Raw genomic sequence first — 18,321 nt, 5'->3', positions numbered from 1 at the left:
GTTCAACTTGCATTTTAGGGCAGTATCTAATTTGTGAAGTTAATGATATTTATAGGAATCCTATCTAATAAAAGAGTAATATGCAAATTGACTGTCACTCCAACACACAAGATGGCCACCCCCGTGTGGTCAAAGATGGCTGCCCCCATGTGGACACAAGATGGCCTGCAGGGGAGGGCAGTTGGGAGGGACCAGGCCTGCAAGGGAGAGCAGTTGTGGGTGATCAGGCCAGCAGCGGAGGGCAGGGGTGACCAGGCCTGCAGGGGAGGGCAGTTAGGGGCGATCAAGCTTGCAGGGGAGGGCAGTTAGGGGCTATCAGGCCTGCAGGGAAGGGCAGTTAGAGGTGACTGGACCTGCAGGGGAGGACAGTTGGGGGCAACTAGGCCTGCAAGAGAGGACAGTTGGGGGGTACTAGGCCTGCAGGGGAGGACAGGTCAGGGGGTCCCAGGCCTGCAGGGGAGGGCAGTTGGGGGGGGGGGTAGTTAGGGGTGACCAGGCCTGCAGGGGAGGGCAGTTATGAGTGACCAGGCTAGCAGGGGAGGGCAGTTGGGGGGTGACCAGGCCTGCAGGGGAGGGAAGTTGGGGGACCAGGCCTGCAGGGAAGGGCAGTTGGGAGCAACCAGGCCAGCAGGGGAGGGCAGTTGTGGGGGACCAGGCCTGCAGGGGAAGACAGGGGTGACCAGGCCGGCAGGGGAGGGCATTTGGGGTGACCAGGCCAGCAGGGGAGAGCAATTAGGAGCAATTGGGCCAGCAGGGGAGCAGTAGGCATCGATCAGGCTGGCAGGGGAGTGGTTATGGGGTGATCAGGCTGGCAGGCAGAAGCAGTTAGGGGCAATCAGGCAGGTGAATGGTTGGGAGCCAGCAGTCCTGGATTGTGTGAATGATGTCTGACTGCTGTTTAGGTCAGGATTGGGCCTAAATGGGCAGTCAGACATCCCTCGAGGGGTCCCAGATTGGAGAGGGTGCAGGCTGGGCTGAGGGACAACCCCCCCACTCCGTGCATGAATTTCATGCACCGGGCTTCTAGTATTGAATAAGACTGTATCTTGTTATTGCATTGTAAAAGTCCAGCCAAATCAGCAAATACATATTGAAAGTCAACTGTGTGCTTGCTGCTGCCCACACATTGGAGGTGATGTGATGTATGGTTTTTGTCTCCATCCCATTGAAATAATTTGATTCTAAAGTAGCCAAAAATGCAGGAATTTTACAATAGCTTGAAACTTGATCTAAAATATGTGTGTACACCTCTCTCTTTTCCCACTCCCCAACTTTTCTATCTACTTTCCCACCTTCTCGGACACGCTCAGCCTGCATCGCATCCAAGGCCTTGTGAAAGTCCCTTTTGAAAAATCCTGCTCTCCTTAGCTACTAAGAAACTAAAGTTTCTCCACTTCAGCTTGATGCGTTACATTTTCACACTTCAGTCTCTTTTTTGTGGCCTTTTTTTTAAAAAGTGGGAAATGTGCTGTATTTGGAGATGAGACCTGAGTTAAAGTTTCAGCTTTGCCACTTAGAGCCATTTCCTCTCTCAATCCTCTTTCTTCTCACCTGCAAAATGGCGTCTCGGGAGTGAGGGGTGGTCAAATGAGGTAAAGGATCAAAATTACTTTGTAAAATTTTATTTCTTATTCAGATGAAAGAATTATTTTTATATTAAGGGGTTTTTTTTTACATTCAAAATGAATAATTGTCATTTACCAAATTTTCATAAATCTGTCTTAGATTCTTTCTACCTTCGTAGAATTAGTCTATTCAGGCTTCCTTCCCTTCCCCCATCCAGCCTTTTGGGGAGCTGTCTCAATGCTGAGTCTGCCCAGGATTGGCCAATAAAATAAGTATTGTGAGGGTCTTGAGTGGTTTGGCCCCTTCAAAAAGAAGCATATGCAAAGGTTAGGGGCTGAGGTTATCACTATGGTTATTCAGTGAATGTGTCCATGGCTGAAGTGCTAGACGCATACTAATGAAGCTTGAAGGGCTGAGTTCTGGGAATAGTTGTCAGGGGAAAAGGGGACTTAATTATTTCATGACATTTTAAAAATTTTTGACACATTTTTTCCCAGCAACTGATGGGCAAGGAAATTGACTCAGTTCCTAGTATGCAGACCTATTATGCTGAATAAATATTGCTGTGTGGTAGGAGCTAGTTCTTGGTGCAGGCCAATATCTGAAAGGAACAGTGCACTTCTTGGCCAGCGGCAGGTCTTTGGCTCTGGCTCTTTGGGTGGGGAGGGGCAAAGGATGCTCATGGCTAAAATGAATGCTGCAATAGGGTGGTGAAGGCCTAGGGCGGGGCCAGAACCAGGTGGAGGGGGGCAATGGGGAAAACAAGAGGGACATCTGTAATACTCTCAACAATAAAGATTTATAAAAAAGCTCAGGCTTGAGCAATGAGTTTGAGGGAAGCAAAAAGTATTTTAGGGAATGTTGGAAACTTCTACTAGTAGCTTTCATGGTACAGAACCCCCTGCTTTAGTGAGACACAGTCTCTCCCTGAATCCCACTTTTTGAAATAAAAGATGAGATTATTTTTTTTAAATGCCTGCCACTGCTTTAGTCTCTTCATCAGTTTGCAAGGGCATATTTCCTACTAGTAAAGTCACTAAAATCCCAACTCATTAGCTAACAAATACAGTCAAGCACTGTTGTAATGACTTTACATATATTCACTCCTTTAATAATTCCAACAACTCTGTGAAATAGGTATTAACATGTATTCATTCGACAGGGAAGCTTAGTCACAAACCAAGGTCACTCAGTTTAATAGAGTTAGATTTTGAACCCACGTATTCTGAATGGAGTTTATGCACTTAGCAAGGACACTATTTCCGTCATTATACTACCCCTGATGGCATGAATAAACATAAAGCGTTTATTCATGCAATATTGTGAACATTATTAACACAATATTAAAACATTAACCATGAGAGCATCAGAGAGGCCCAAGCTGAGGGATAGTCTACACAATAACTGGCTTGTAATCTTAAAAATTATCAAGATTATGAAAGACAAAGACTAAGGAATGCCCACATAAAGGAAATAAAAATGACATAACTAAGTACAGTGTATAATCCTCAGTTGGATGCTGAACCAGAAATTGGGCATTAGAAATTGGTAAAGTTTGACTATAGTAAATATATAAATTATATCAATGTTAATATCCTGAGTTTTGAAATTGTGCTGTGATTGTTAGATTTGGGGGAGTCTGAGGGGAAAGTATATGGGGAGTTTTTCTACTATTTTTGCAACTAATGTCTAAAATTTTCAAATTATAATTTGAAAAATTACATTAAAACAAGCATACAAATAATAATGGGAGAGAACATTAAATTGAACTCACTGTAGAAGAAAAATATAAATTATTAGCTGATATCTACATAGCACTTTCTGGAATGGTTTTACATCCCTCATTTAATCTTCACAACAGCCTTGTTTAGAGATCATTAAACTCCAGATTCTTACATATAAAGACACAGGCTCAGACTGGTTAATTATGTTGCCCCTGGTCCCACAGGACTGAACCCAGGTGTCGGCCACACTTTTCCCTCTACATCACACTGCAGTTTGGGGCTTCTAAAACATGTCCCACTGGATTCTCGAGATTAATAAACCTTACTACAATCATTTTCCTGTGGGGCCCATCAGGATGCAGTCATTCATACTCCAAATCAAACTATAAACAGGAGTCATGTCAACACTTAGTGTTGAGGTGGGTGGCCTCAGAATGCCCCAGGTCCAGGTTTTCCCTTCTGCCCCTAAACTGGGCTTCCCTCAAGTATTGCTTATTCAGGTGTCCCAGGCAAGTTTTAGCCTACCCCTACCTCCTGCCATCTGCGTGAGAATATAAGCAAGCTCCTTCAATTTAATTATGAGGCATCAGGTTAATCACTTACCTCTACCTCAGGATCTAAAATATGTACTTCCTTAAAGCACGAACATGGATATATGCCAGCACTCCATCTCGAATGATTCCACCCCATTCCTCTATCAAAACCTGATTGAGATTACTGTTATTCAGCATTTTCCAAACTGGGTTGTATGAAACTAGAGTCCTAGAAAATGTTATTCGGTTTTCTTCAAAGAGTGGGTTCCTTAAGGAGTCAGGTTCAAATTTATTGTTATAATTGAGTGTATGTTAAAGATGAAATTTTAAGAAACTATATTTTAGCCTTTTTATAAACCTCACTCTTTATATTTCCCATATTGAGAAGATAAATGTGGAGGACTTAATCTGAACTCACTTTTGTAATATATTTAGTGTGATATAGATGATAATTTTTATGGATGCATATATTAATGGAAGTAGAAGGCACTTGTATAATACCACCTTCTCAATTAGTAATAAAGACACTTCAGCATTAAAAAAACTAGAGCCCAGCTAGCATAGCTCAGTGGTTGAGCATTGACCTATGAACCAGGAGGTCACGGTTTGATTCCCTGTCGGGGCACATAACCAAGGTTGTGGGCTCGATCCCCAGTGGCGGTGTGGGGGACGACATGCAGGAGGTGGCTGATCAATGATTCTCTCTCATCATTGATGTTTCTATCTCCCTCTCCCTTCCTCTCTGAAATCAATTAAAAAAATATATAAATAGCCCTGACCGGTTTGGCTCAGTGGATAGAGCGTCAGCCTGCGGACTGAAGGGTCCCAGGTTCGATCCCGGTCAAGGGCATGTACCTTGGTTGCAGGCACATCCCCAGCGGAGAGTGTGCAGGAGGCAGCTGATCGATGTTTCTCTCTCATCGATGTTTCTGACTCTCTATCCCTCTCCTTTCCTCTCTGTAAAAAAATCAATAAAATATATTTAAATATATATATAAATAAAAAAACTAGAGCTAAATGAAGGAGTAAGGGTATCCAGATAAATGAAGTTTACCTACATCATTTTCTTTTTTTTAATATATTTTATTGATTTTTTTTACAGAGAGGAAGGGAGAGGGATAGAGAGTTAGAAACATTGATCAGCTGCCTCCTGCACACCCCCTATTGGGGATGTGCCCACAACCAAGGTACATGCCCTTGACCAGAACCAACCTGGGACCCTTCAGTCCACAGGCCGACGCTCTATCCACTGAGCCAAACCAGTTAGGACTACCTACATCATTTTCAAGATGTATACCACATCTTCTTTAATGGATTTTTTTTTCAGGCAATAAGTAAGCTTTATTTGTTTGTTTGTTTATTATAGTTTAGTTGTAAAACAGAAGACAGTCATGCCCACCAGGAAAGTGATTGATCTTGTTACATATTCACTGACTTAGGCTATATGTACGAAGTCAGTTATTGCCTTTTTATCAGTTCCCTTTTAATTTAATGGATTTTAAATACAATTCAGGGGAAATCATTTTGGCCTCAGGCTAGGCTAAACTTTAAAATGCAAGTTTGCAAATAATAGATGGCTATTTTGTCTGAGTTAGACCTTGCTGTATTTTTATGGCCTAGGCAGCCGTGGGCAAACTACGGCCTTCGGGCCGGATCCGGCCTGTTCGGCTGTTCTATCCGGCCCGCGGAGCCTAAAGAGCGGAGGGTTCTCTTGCTCTCCCCTCCGCTCCTTTACTTTGAATTTATATTAGTTCACACAAACACTCCATCCATGCTTTTGTTCCGGCCCTCCGGTCCAGTTTAAGAACCCATTGTGGCCCTCGAGTCAAAAAGTTTGCCCACCCCTGGTAGAGCCATGCTGGGACCATAGATAGTGACTGCTGCCTGAGCCTATTTCTCAACTGGCTTTGAACTCACAGGGGAGAGCAATATTACAATATATGGGGGCGGGGTTCTTCACATTTTCTCCTTTACCTTCATATTCAGATAGCTGAGCTCATTACCTTAAGAAATACATAGCACCAGAAAAGCATAAAATTGCCTGCACAGACTTGGTTTTTGTGCTTCAAGGGAGGATCACTAGTAAGAATGTAGAAAGTTTGCAGAGGAGAGGGAAAAGGGGAGTCATGGGCATAAAGTGTCTTGGAATTGCATTATTACAGCGCCTTTCCCCAGGCTGCTGGAGGAGAAATGAGAAAGGGATCTTTGAATGCAAAGAGCAGACAAGAAATAAGCTCTCCTACTGAGCAGCAAGCATCTTCATGGAAATAGCAGGAATGGAGAGATCATCAGGGGCATGCATCGAGGCAGACAAGATCCTAACCTGCCTTGGCAAGAGCCAGGAGAACTGGCTGCAGGAGACACCTTATAGATTGGAAAAATGGACCTCTCAGGTGTTAAGGTGTGTAGATGATGAATGAAGATTAGATAGGTGCCCTCATCCATTTCCAATATGTGGACATTGCATTAGCTCCAAGAACCATAGTACAACCCTGAGGAAAAGGGAACCCCAGGAACAATTATTTTCTTTCATTCATTTACTCATTCGTTTATTTACTAGTAGGCAGCCTGGCAGGATGGGGGTAAGCAGGGTCAGAAACTGAATTTGTTTTTAAATTCTGTTGATTGAGCACATACTAGCCCCTGCATTTGCTACATTTCCTTAACAGCGTTATCTCTTTCATCTTGCACTGTCGATGTCTACCTAATTGGATTTTCTAGATAACTTATTCATTTAGGCATCAGAACATTTTCTCTAGATCATTTTTGAATTAAAGTCTTTTTACACTGTGCTGTACTTTTTTCTGCCATTATATACATAAGGCACAGAATAACACATCACCTTCTCTTGATGACACTGGGTCATCTTATGGATATTCAGTACACTATCAGGCAAGAAGTACAGTGTTGCCCACATTTGGGTGCCTCCACACTGTTTGGCTTTAAGTGGATACCAGATTTCTTTCTGCAGTTATACTGGCACCTCCCGTGCTCTCATTGTCAATTATTATTATTATGCCATATTTATAGCATTTATCTTGTTACATTTAAAAAAATTATTAAATTGCAGACGCTGCTTAACTGGCCAGGCAATTTTGCTACTTTTATCTGCTTCCTTCCTGTTAGAACTCCGTGGGTGCTGATCTTGGATTGTACCGAGTTCTCAGGGATGGTGGCCGCTCCTTCCCACCCCCAAAACCTCAGAAATCATATAAAAACCATGTAGCTAGCTGAGTTCCTTGGTTCAAGACATCCCTCCAAGCCGATTCTACCTGCTTCCTGTGCTGAGCCTCTCATGCATGGAATTCTAAGGAGCTACAACCTGCCTTCCCATTTGTTTTCCCCTTTTGTGGAAACTCCACAGGACACCGCTACTCTTTTTTACTTTCATCTTCATGCTTCACAGCCCAACAACTGAGGCTCCCAAAGTGCTGCTGACCAGCCCCTCTAGCTTGCCCTTCTCTTCAGAGAGGAAGATCAGACACTGCATATGAAATGATGAGGGAAAGGATCTGAGTGAACAGCCCCTGAGGATTTTTTATTTACCTGCTACTGTGTAACCTCTAATAACCCTTCAAAGTTATCTCTCCTGCAGGCTCTCATAAGAGCTCTCTCCATAAGGCATCTGTTTCTACTACTCCTCTGACTCCCTACCTTGAAGTGTCCACATACACAAAGTTGCTGTGAAGGTCTGACACTAGTACTACTTCCCACCATGGATCCCCCATGCGATTGATGTTGTCCCCCTAGATGTAGTTGTCATGGGGAGAAGCCGTCCCTCTACCTCAGTGGTTCTCAACCTTCCTAATGCCACGACCCTTTAATACAGTTCCTCATGTTGTTGTGACCCCCAACCATAAAATTATTTTCGTTGCTACTTCGTAACTGTAATTTTGCTACTGTTATGAATCGTAATGTAAATATCTGATATGCAGGGTGTATTTTCATTGTTACAAATGGAACATAATTAAAGCATAGTGATTAATCACAAAAACAATATGTAATTATATATTGTGAAATATTTATTTCTAATTACAAATAAATGAAATTTTGTCTTGAAGCATGGTGTAGCATGGGTAACAGTCTTAATATAACAACAGTAAACTACATTGCTACATTTTCCGATGGTCTTAGGCGACCCCTGTGAAAGGGTCGTTCGACCCCCAAAGGGGTCGTGACCCACAGGTTGAGAACCGCTGCTCTACCTGACCTTTGGTCCCTAAATAATTTCCCTTGTGTTTTCTATCTTTCAAACAGATGTCATAGAGTGCTGTTTTCCCCTAGATGGAGGAGAGCCTGTGGGTCTGACTGATGGAGATATTTGCACCCTGACCTGGACCAGGGGCTCAGGCTATCTTCTCCTATCATCCTCTGCACTTCCCTTTTCATGTCACTTGTTCAATATTTTCCTTCCCTTGTTGCTCTGCAGGCTCCATTGAAGGCAGTGACTAAATTAGTCTTGTTCATCACTATGTCCTTATTGCCCAATGCAGTGCCAGCCACACAGCAGGAACCCTAATAAATGTTTATTAAATGAGCAAATGCTGAATAATTGATGGCACTAGGTCACCTGAGAGAAAGTTGTGAGAGTCACTTCTGTCACCCTATACCGGCACCATTGTCATCCCAAGGCAGCACAGCATAGAAGTTAAGTGTGTGGACTCTGCCAGTTACTAGTGGGGCTGACCTTGGGCAAGTCACTGTGTACTACAGCTTCTCATCTGTAGATTGAAGATGATAACAGTGCCTCCATTATATGGTTGTTGTGTAGATGAACTACATTTAAAGCACTTAGAAAAGTACCCAGCACAAAGTGGGTCCTATTTAAGTTTGATCAAATGATAACATCATACTTTATTGGTTTACATATTTCCTCCCTCTACATGTGTAAACTCCATGAGGGCAGAACCCCTGTCTGTTTTTGCTCTCCATATATCCCTCAGTCTAGAAAATTGTATAAGCTCAACATTTGTTGAATGAACAAACATTGAGGTAACGAATCTTCTGTATTCACTCTTTCTTTTCCTAATAACTATCCTAATTACTGCCCCTGTGCCTTGACACATGACTTAAGTGACTTCATTCCTCAGTCTCTTTCTCTGAATCTAGACCTATTGCAAAGTCATCTTACAGATCTAAACATGCTACTTTATAGATGAGTCCTGAGAATAGCACAATTTAATGTCTGAGCTGGAGTCTTTGCTACACTGGTTTTTAACCTACTATTCCAACTTGCTGAGATCTTTTAAATCTTGATTTTATAACCTCCGGTAAGAATACTACCTCCAAACTCTGTGGTATGTGCAAATTTGACAGACTTGCCTTTTAAAATTTGATTTAAGTTATTGATCCAAAATAAATAGCTTTGTTTTGGTTCAATTTATTACACAAACTCTGTATGTTGAAAATTGTGTACAGGGCAAACCTAAATATATACTCATTGCAATAACAAGTCAACAATCATGAATAAGAAAATTCTAGAAGTAGTTACTGCTTTATAAATATACTAGAGGCCTGGTGCATGGATTCCTGCATTGGTGGTCACTCAGCCTGGCCTCTATGACCTCTTGCAATCCAGGACCCCTTGGGGGATGTGGGACTACTGGTTTTGGCCTGATCCCCGCAGTCTGACATCCCCCAAGGAATGTAGTAGTGCACGAAGCGGCAAGCCCCAGGGCGGGCGCTGCTCCCCCTCATCACAGCCCTGCTGCACTGCTGCTTGGTAGTGCTCCCAGAGGCAGGAAAGGCTCGCGCCTTCGCAGCTGCACTTGCCAGCTGTGAGTCCAGCATCTGGTGTCCGTAGGTCAGCTGAGCGGCACTTCTGCTGTGGGAGTGCACTGACCACCAGGGGGCAGCTCCTGCATTGAGCATCTGCCCTCTGGTGGTCAGTACGCATCACAGCTTTCAGCTGGTTGTCTGGTCGTCCAGTTGACCCATCGCTTAGGCTTTTATATATATAGATAGGAGATCATTAGCTGAATGTAATGTATAAGGTGGAAGACATTAGTGATTTATTCTACTGAAAAATAGTGAACTCAAGACTGTAATTCCCTTGTAAGATCAAAGTACCAGAGTCAAATCTCATGTTTTCAGTACAGATCAGCAGGATCTGCATTTGTGGGAGAAATTCCACTTAGACTTCTTCGATAATCAAACTCATATGAGCCATCACAGGACAGATGGATGTGCGATTTAAACATATTATAACCTTTAAGGATGAACATGTACTATTGAAATCTAAATATAAATTCACATTGAATTTTAATTGAATAGTGTACTACTGTTTAACTGATGAAACTGATGTGAAGACTTCAGAGTATTTTTTAATAAAGTAAGAATACATCTTAAATTTCAAAAATATTACTCAGGTGAAGATTATTTGTGTAATTTGTCAATGTTTCTGAAAACCTTTGAAAGGCCTTTTCCTGACATTTAAATTATCTGTTCTATTTAATGATTTTGGAACTAGAAAGGGATGACAGATTTTTTTTCTTTCTATGCCTTAAAACTGGTCTTTATATAAACTGAATAGCAATTTTAACTTTCTTGTCAATCATTGAAGTGTCATCAAAGGGTATAAGTAACTCTGTGTTCACTGGTGGCATATTTAAAACTCCCCCCGCTAAATTCTGTCCTTTTAATTATAAGAAATCTTCTGACCATTTAACTGAAAGCACTAATTCAATGTTTAGATTTCAGTAGGTTTTTAAATTTATTATCCTTGTGGTATTTAAAATGCAATTTTGTGTAGGACCTTAGATTTTAATGATAGAGGTATGAAAGAACACATTGTGCAAATATAATCTATTAACCTTATTTCATCACTAGTTTGATATTTGAAGCTTTGACATGTTTTTCTTCACACTCGTTAAAGATATTGCCAGTGAGAAATGTTAATGTTTAGTAAAAAAAAATGTTCAAAATTATAAACAGCATGATCTCAAAATGACTGGGGGAGTGTGTGTGCTATAATTTAAACCATGGTGTCCATTAAAGCAGGGTTTTGCTTTTCTGTGTATTTATGCTTTTCCATAGATTTCAAATCTTCCACAATGAGAATGTATAATAAAAATAATAATAAAAAGCACACAAAACATAATAAAAATGAATCAGTTATTCTCAAAGATAAAAGTGTAATACATTTGAACATTGTAATATACCATTTTGTTTTTCTTGATTTGAGAGAGACATCAATTTGTTGTTCCATTTATTTATGCATTCACTGGTTAATTTACATTTGTTATTGTTGACACTATTGCAGATGTCCTTTGCCCAACTCCACCCAGCCACAACCCCTCCTTGGTCCTCACCATGGGTTATGCATGTACGTATGTTATTTTGCTAATCCCTACACCTTCTTTTATGTAGCCCCACCACCTCCTGCCCCTCTGACATCTGTCAGTCTGTGCAATGTATCCATGCCACTGGTTCTATTTTTTTCTTCAGTTTATTGCTGTTTTAAGATTCCACATATTAGTGAGATCAGATGATATTTGTCTTTTTCTGACTGACTTATTTCACTTAGCATGATACTCTCCAGGGCCATCCATGCTGTCACAAAGGGTAGAAGTTCCTTCTGTTTTACAGCTGCATAATATTCCAATCTGAAAATGTACCATAGCTTCTTTATCCATTCATCTGATGGGCACTTGGGCTGTTTCCAGATCTTGGCTATTGTAAATTGTGCTGCTATGAACATAGGGTTACATATATTCTTTATGATTTGTATTTCTAATTTCTTAGAATATATTCCTAGGAGTGGAATCACTGGGTCAAATGGCAGTTCCATTTTTAACTTTTTGAGGAAACTCCATACTGTTTTCCACAGTGGCTGCACCAGTCTGCATTCCCACCAACAGTGCACTAGGGTTCCCTTTTTTTCACATCCTTGACAGCACTTGTTGTTTGTTGATTTATTGATAGTAGCCATTCTGACAGGTGTGAGGTGATACCTTGTAGTTTTTAAAAATATTTTTATTGATTTCAGAGATGAAGGGATAGGGATAGGGAGAGAGATATAGAAACATGGATGATGAGAGAGTATCACTGATTGGCTGCCTCATGCATGCCCCCTACTGGGGATTGAGCCCGCAACCCAGGCATGTGCCCTTGACTGGAATTGAACTTGGGACCCTTCAGTCTGCAGGCCAACACTCTATCCACTGAGTCAAACCAGCTAGGGCTCGTTGTAGCTTTAATTTGCATCTCCCTAATGATTAGTAATATTGAGCATCTTTTCGTATGACCATAGGCCATCTGTATTTCCTCTTTGGAAAAGTGTCAATTCAGGTCTGATGCACATTTTTTAAAATTATATTATTTGTCTTCCTGGTGTTGAGTTGTGTAAGTTCTTTATATATTTTGGAAATTAACCCCTTATCAGATGAATCATTGGCGATATGTTCTTCCAAACAGTGGGTTCCTTTTTCGTTTTGTTGATGGTTTCTTTTGCTGTGCAGAAGCTTTTTATTTTGATGTATTCCCATTTGTTTACTTTTCCTGTGTTGCCCTTGCCCTCAGAAACATATTGGGAAAAATGTTGCTCTGAAAGATGTGTGAAATTTTATTGCTTATGTTTTCCTTTAGGATTTTTATGGTTTTGTGATTTACATTTAAGTCTTTTATCCATTTTGAGTTTATTCTTGTGTATGGTGTAAGTTGGTGGTCTAGTTTCATTTGTGTGTGTGTATGGTACCTGTCCAATTTTCCCAACACCATTTATTGAGAGACTATTTTTACTCCATTGTATGTTCTTTCCTCCTTTGTCAAATATTAATTGACAATAAAGGTATTGGTTGATTTCTGGGGTTCTGTTCCATTGATCTATATGCCTGTTTTAATGCTACTACCAGGCTGTTTTGATTACAGGGACTTTGTAGCATATTTTAATATCTGGTATTGTGATCCCTCCGATTTAGTCCTTCTCTCTCAAAATTGTTGAGGCTATTTGGGGTCTTTTTTTTTGTTCCATATAAATTTTGGAGTATTTGTTCTAGATCTGTGAAATATGCCATTGGTATTTTTTTTTTAAATTTATTGATTAAGTTAGTACAGTGGTGGCCAACTGCGGCTCTGTTGACTAATTTAGAGTTTGCCGACCACTGAGTTAGTACATACGTGTCCTCATCCCCCCATTAGCCCCCCTATCCCCCCCACTCATGCCCTCACCCCCATATTGTCTGTGTCCATTGGTTAGGCTTATATGCATGTATACAAGTCCTTTGGTTGATCTCTCCCCCTTACCCCCACCCTCCCCTACCTTCCCTCTGAGGTTTGACGGTCTGATCGATGCTTCTCTGTCTCTGGATCTGCTTTTGTTCATCAGTTTGTGTTGTTCATTATATTCCATAAACGAGTGAGATCATGTGATATTTATCTTTCTCTGACTGGCTTATTTCACTTAGCATAATGCTCTCCAGTTCCATCTATGCTGTTGCAAATGGTAAGAACTCCTTTTTTACCGCAGTGTAGTATTCCATTGTGTAGATGTACCATATTTTTCTGATCCAGTCATCTGCTGATGGGCACTTAGGCTGTTTCCAAATCTTAGCTATGGTGAATTGTGCTGCTATGAACATAGTGGTGCATATATCCTTTCTAATTGGTGTTTCTAGTTTCTTGGGATATATTCCTAGAAGTGGGATCACTGGGTCAAATGGGAGTTCCATTTTTAGTTTTTTGAGGAAACTCCATACTGTTCTCCACAGTGGCTGCACCAGTCTGCATTCCCACTAGTAGTGCACGGTGGTTCCTTTTTCTCTGCATCTTCTCCAGCACTTGTTGTTTGTTGATTTGTTGATGATAGACATTCTGACAGGTGTGAGATGGTACCTCATTGTCATTTTGATTTGCATCTCTCGGATGATTAGTGACTGCCACTGGTATTTTAACAGAGATTGCATTGAATCTGGAGATTGCTTTGGGTAGTATAGACATTTACTTTCTCTTTTTGAAAGTTTGTTATTGGTATATATAAATGCCACTGATTTCTGGATATTAATTTTGTAGCCTGCTGTTTTGCTTAATTCATTTATTAGTTCTAGTAGTGTTTTTGGTGGAGTCTTTAGTGCTTTCTAAGTACAATATCATGTCATCTGGGAATAATGATATTTTTATTTCCTCCTTTCTAATTTAGATGACTTTGATCTCTTCTTTTTTAAAAAAAAATATATTTTATTGATTTTTTTACAGAGAGGAAGGGAGAGGAATAGAGAGTTAGAAACACCGATAAGAGAGAAACATAGTTCAGCTGCCTCCTGCACACCCCCTACTGGGTATGTGCCTGCAACCAAGGTACATGCCCTTAACTGGAATTGAACCAGGGATCCTTGAGTCCTCAGGCTGGCGCTCTATCCACTGAGCCAAACTGGTTAAGGCTATATATGATTATCTTAAGGTTGAGAAGTACCTTGAAGATCTGTTCCAGCCCCCTGTACATTGTGAGCAAAAATATTTTACTTCCAATCTGGAAATTAGCTCTTTTTAGTGGAAGCTCCATTTCCCCAGTGTTTTCCTTGTAAAGAAAACAACTGTAGGTCCCCTTCTTCTACTATGATACAGTGTATGGTTTATAGAAATGTTTTCTGTGTTCTACTTTAAGTCAAGGCTTCTCTAAGTTTGTAATTGCTGATAGTGGTTGGTTTTGAAACATGTTTCCAAATCTTCGTGTTTAATCTGAAGTTAAGAACAAGAATGAGTCCCATCTCAGATAAGGCGGATAGACAGGCTGTGATGTACTGCGGTTCCTTTTGGTTGAGGAAACAGAAAATGAGGAGTGACTATCGTAAGGACAAATATTTGTGGTAGGGATTTCTTTGCCTTAGACTAATATAAAATATATATTTAGGCATAAATGGGTCAGTCCTGGAATATTTCTATACAAACTAGCATCTACTTCCATTTCTTGCAGTGGTCTCCTTTTCCTCAGAATCCCACAGATCTAGGACCAATTATTTGCATATATAGTGCAATTCTTGTAACGGTGCATTTATACATACACACTGTGATACCCTGTTTCAGATTTCTCTGCCAGTTATTTGTCCGCTCTATAAGTGTCTCCTAAAATAATTAGGGACTTCAAGGAAAGGCAGTCATGAATTTCCTAATTCTGGATCAGGACTTCACTAGTAGTAAAGCAGGGATTCCTAGTGGAACAGATCTGATCATCTGTATTTTTGTGGTTGGGCTTTCTAGGATATCTGTACCTTGGTGGAGCTGCTATAGAAACCAAGGGTCTCAGTCTCTGAGAAACTACCTCATGTTGCCTAAACTTACACAAGATTGGCTTGTAAATTTGGACACCAAATAATTCATTTTCAGTGGGGAAAAGGCCTTTCTACTATTTGTGTCCAGTTCATTTTAAGCACGTTTTTAAAACACCAAAGTGCCTGGAGACCACTTTGGTCCCCAGAAGGTAGCTCGGAAGCACAGACTTGGAGAGCAAAGAAAAATAGGTCTTGAGAACTATCTTCCAAAAGAACACGGTGCCATTTCTCACTTTTTAAAAAGTAGAATGTCTAGTGATGCAAAACTTTGCATTTCATTCTTGTTCTATAGTATTAATTTGTGTACGTAGAAAGATTCTGGAAAAGGAGTGGACACAAGGGAGCCTGGAGATCTTCTAAGAATTAAGGGTTGGACTCCAATTCTTCATTCTCTGATATGCATAGTTTTTAAAGCCTGTTTGGGTGGACCAAAGGCCCCAGGGAACACTTACTGAATTTGGTTAGAAACAGCTGGGAGTGTTTTTCTCTCAGAGCCCTCTGTTCTTTTCCCACAGGAACTGGTTGTAGTTCAAGCTTGCTGCAAATCTCTCTTTCTAGAATTTCCTTTGTCTGTGCTCCTGAATTGGATCACTATTTCCTAGATTCCTTGTCTTCATCTTTTTTTTTTTTAATCTTCACCTGAGGAATTTTCCCATTGATTTTTAGAAAGAGTGAAAGAGAGAAGGAAAGACAGAGAGAAATATCATTGTGAGAGAAATACATCGATTGATTGCCTCCTACATGTGCTCTGACCAGGACAGGAGCCAGGGAGGAGCCTTCAAACCAGGTACCTGCCCTTGGCTGTAATGGAATCCAGGACCCTTTGGTCCGCAGGCCGACACTCTATCCACTGAGCCAAATTGGCTAGGGCTGTCTTCATCTTTCTTGATTTACTTCTTCATTTTGGGGGAAAGCATTATCTAGTAACTTCCTAAGAAAGGTTTATGTGTGATAAGCTTTTAAAATATTATTTGTGTGTCTCAAAATGTCTTTAGTCTACCTTTATATTTGTTTGAGATTTTGGCTTAGTAAAGAATTCTAAGATGAAAAATAATTGTCCTCATAATTTTGAGAGTTTTTTCTCCCATTACTCTCTAGAAACCAGCATTGCTGAGAATTTCAATGCCATTTTTATTCATACCCTTTGTAAGGAATTTATTTTTTCCCTCTGGAAATATTTAGTTGCTTTTCATATCTCTGGTGTCTTTAATAATTCATAAGGGTGTGTGTCAGTGTACTTTTAAAAATATCACTTCATTTTGCATTTGATGGGCCCTTTTAATACAAATACTCATGTTCCTCAGTTCTAGAAAAACTATTTCTATTCTATTATTTCTTTGAAATGCCCCCCATTTTCTCTGTTCTTTCTTTTTTTTTAATTGAAGTATAATTGACTGATAACACTGTATTACTTTCAGGTGTACAACATAGCTGTTCAATATTTGTATACATTGTAAAATGATTACCACAACAAGTCTAGTTACCATCTGTCATTATATAAAGTTACAATATTTTTGTTGTTCTTTCTTTCTTGGGCTCCTGTGGGATATTGGGCCTCCAGAATTGATTCTCTATGTCTCTTTTCTCTCACTCAACACCATGAGGCACTCCCACCATGGTTTCCTAGAAACCCAGTTTTCTGCTTTAAAATGACCATTTCACCTCTCCCTTCTTTCCTTAGTTCCTGCACGCATTCCGTTTCCTCCTCCTCATTGTCATCTGATGACTTCAACTTGTGACTTCAAAAAGAAAATAGGAAATTTCTGAGATTAACTCTGGCACAAGAGTAAGAAAGAAAAGGAAGATTGGGCAGAGGAAGAAGTCAGACAGTAAAGAAACCTCAATAAAAGCCTCATCCAGCCCAAGAGAACATTCTGAAGATGGGATAATTTGTCAGAGTGAACCCTGTCTGGGGCAAAGGAGCTGGATCTTGATACCCCATGTCATTTAGTCATTGGATATGGGTTGCCCTTGGCAGGGGCAGTGACCATAGGTTAGGTGGGTCTTTGCAGTTGAGACAATCTTTGCAGGGGACTGACAAATGAAGACTTTTATCTGGCAGCATTTTCAACAGATGGGAAAATAAAGCCTTCATTTTTGAAGGGAGATCTGAATGACACATCACAGCTTCTAACACATCTTCTGCAGCTGTCAGAGATGATTCTGTGCCTCTCTTTCCAACTTAGCAGTTAGTGACATCAAGTTAATAGCTTAAAACTAGCTATTCCATGAAAAATTTTAAAAATTTTGCCAATCATTTTCAGTTATAAGAAGGATCTTTCTTGTTTTCTGATTATTACCTTTTCATAGTATCACAATATTATTTATGGATGACAATAATGGCTTGAATCTTTCAGTGTATACACAATTAGCATTGTTTTTAAAGTTCTCTGTTTCCAGAATTAGTTCCATTACTTCCACGGATTTTTTTCACTTACCTATCCACCCATATATCAACTCTTCAAATGAAAGATGAGGCACTGTTTTAGGTGGTGGTGATACAACAGTGAACAAGACACAAAAGGTCCCTGTCCTGGAGCTTGCATGCTAGTGGAGACAGTCAGATTATAGACTAATAAATGTGCAAATATATAATTTAGGAAGTTATTTTTGCTATGAATGAAAAAAAAATCAGTGCTATAGATGAAGCATGTGGGAGTGTCTTGGAAGGTGTCCCTGCAGGCCAGACAAACCAATGCAGTGGGAAGCAGCCCCAGGGGTCCTGGGCCCTGAGAAGAGCACGTGTATACTATGTCACAGGAACAGCAAGAAGGCTAGTGTGGCACTGGCTGGTTTGGCTCAGTGGATAGAGTGTCAGTCTGCAGACTGAAGGGTCCCAGGTTCTATTTCTTTCAAGGGCACATGCCAGGGTTACGAGCTTGGTCCCCAGTAGGGGGCCTGCAGGAGGCAGCCAATCCATGATCCTCTCTAACAATTGATGTTTCTATCTCTCTCTCCCTCTCCCTTCCTCTCTGAAATCAATAAAAATTAAAAAAGGAATATATTTTTTTAGAAAAGAAGGCTAGTGTGGCTGGATAATGTGCACCAAGAGGCAGAGTGATAGTAGATGAGTTTGGTAAACTAGAGAGTGGGGAAGATCATTTTCACTGCTTATCTTAATCTCCCTTTGCATTTGGTGACTTGTCAGTCGGGCTTTACCAGAGGAACACACACACACACACACACACACACACACACACACACACACAGAGAGAGAGAGAGAGAGAGAGAGAG

Source organism: Plecotus auritus (assembly GCF_963455305.1).
Source record: "Plecotus auritus genome assembly, chromosome: X".
Classification (NCBI taxonomy): Eukaryota; Metazoa; Chordata; class Mammalia; order Chiroptera; family Vespertilionidae; genus Plecotus; species Plecotus auritus.
This window is presented reverse-complemented; position numbering follows the sequence as displayed.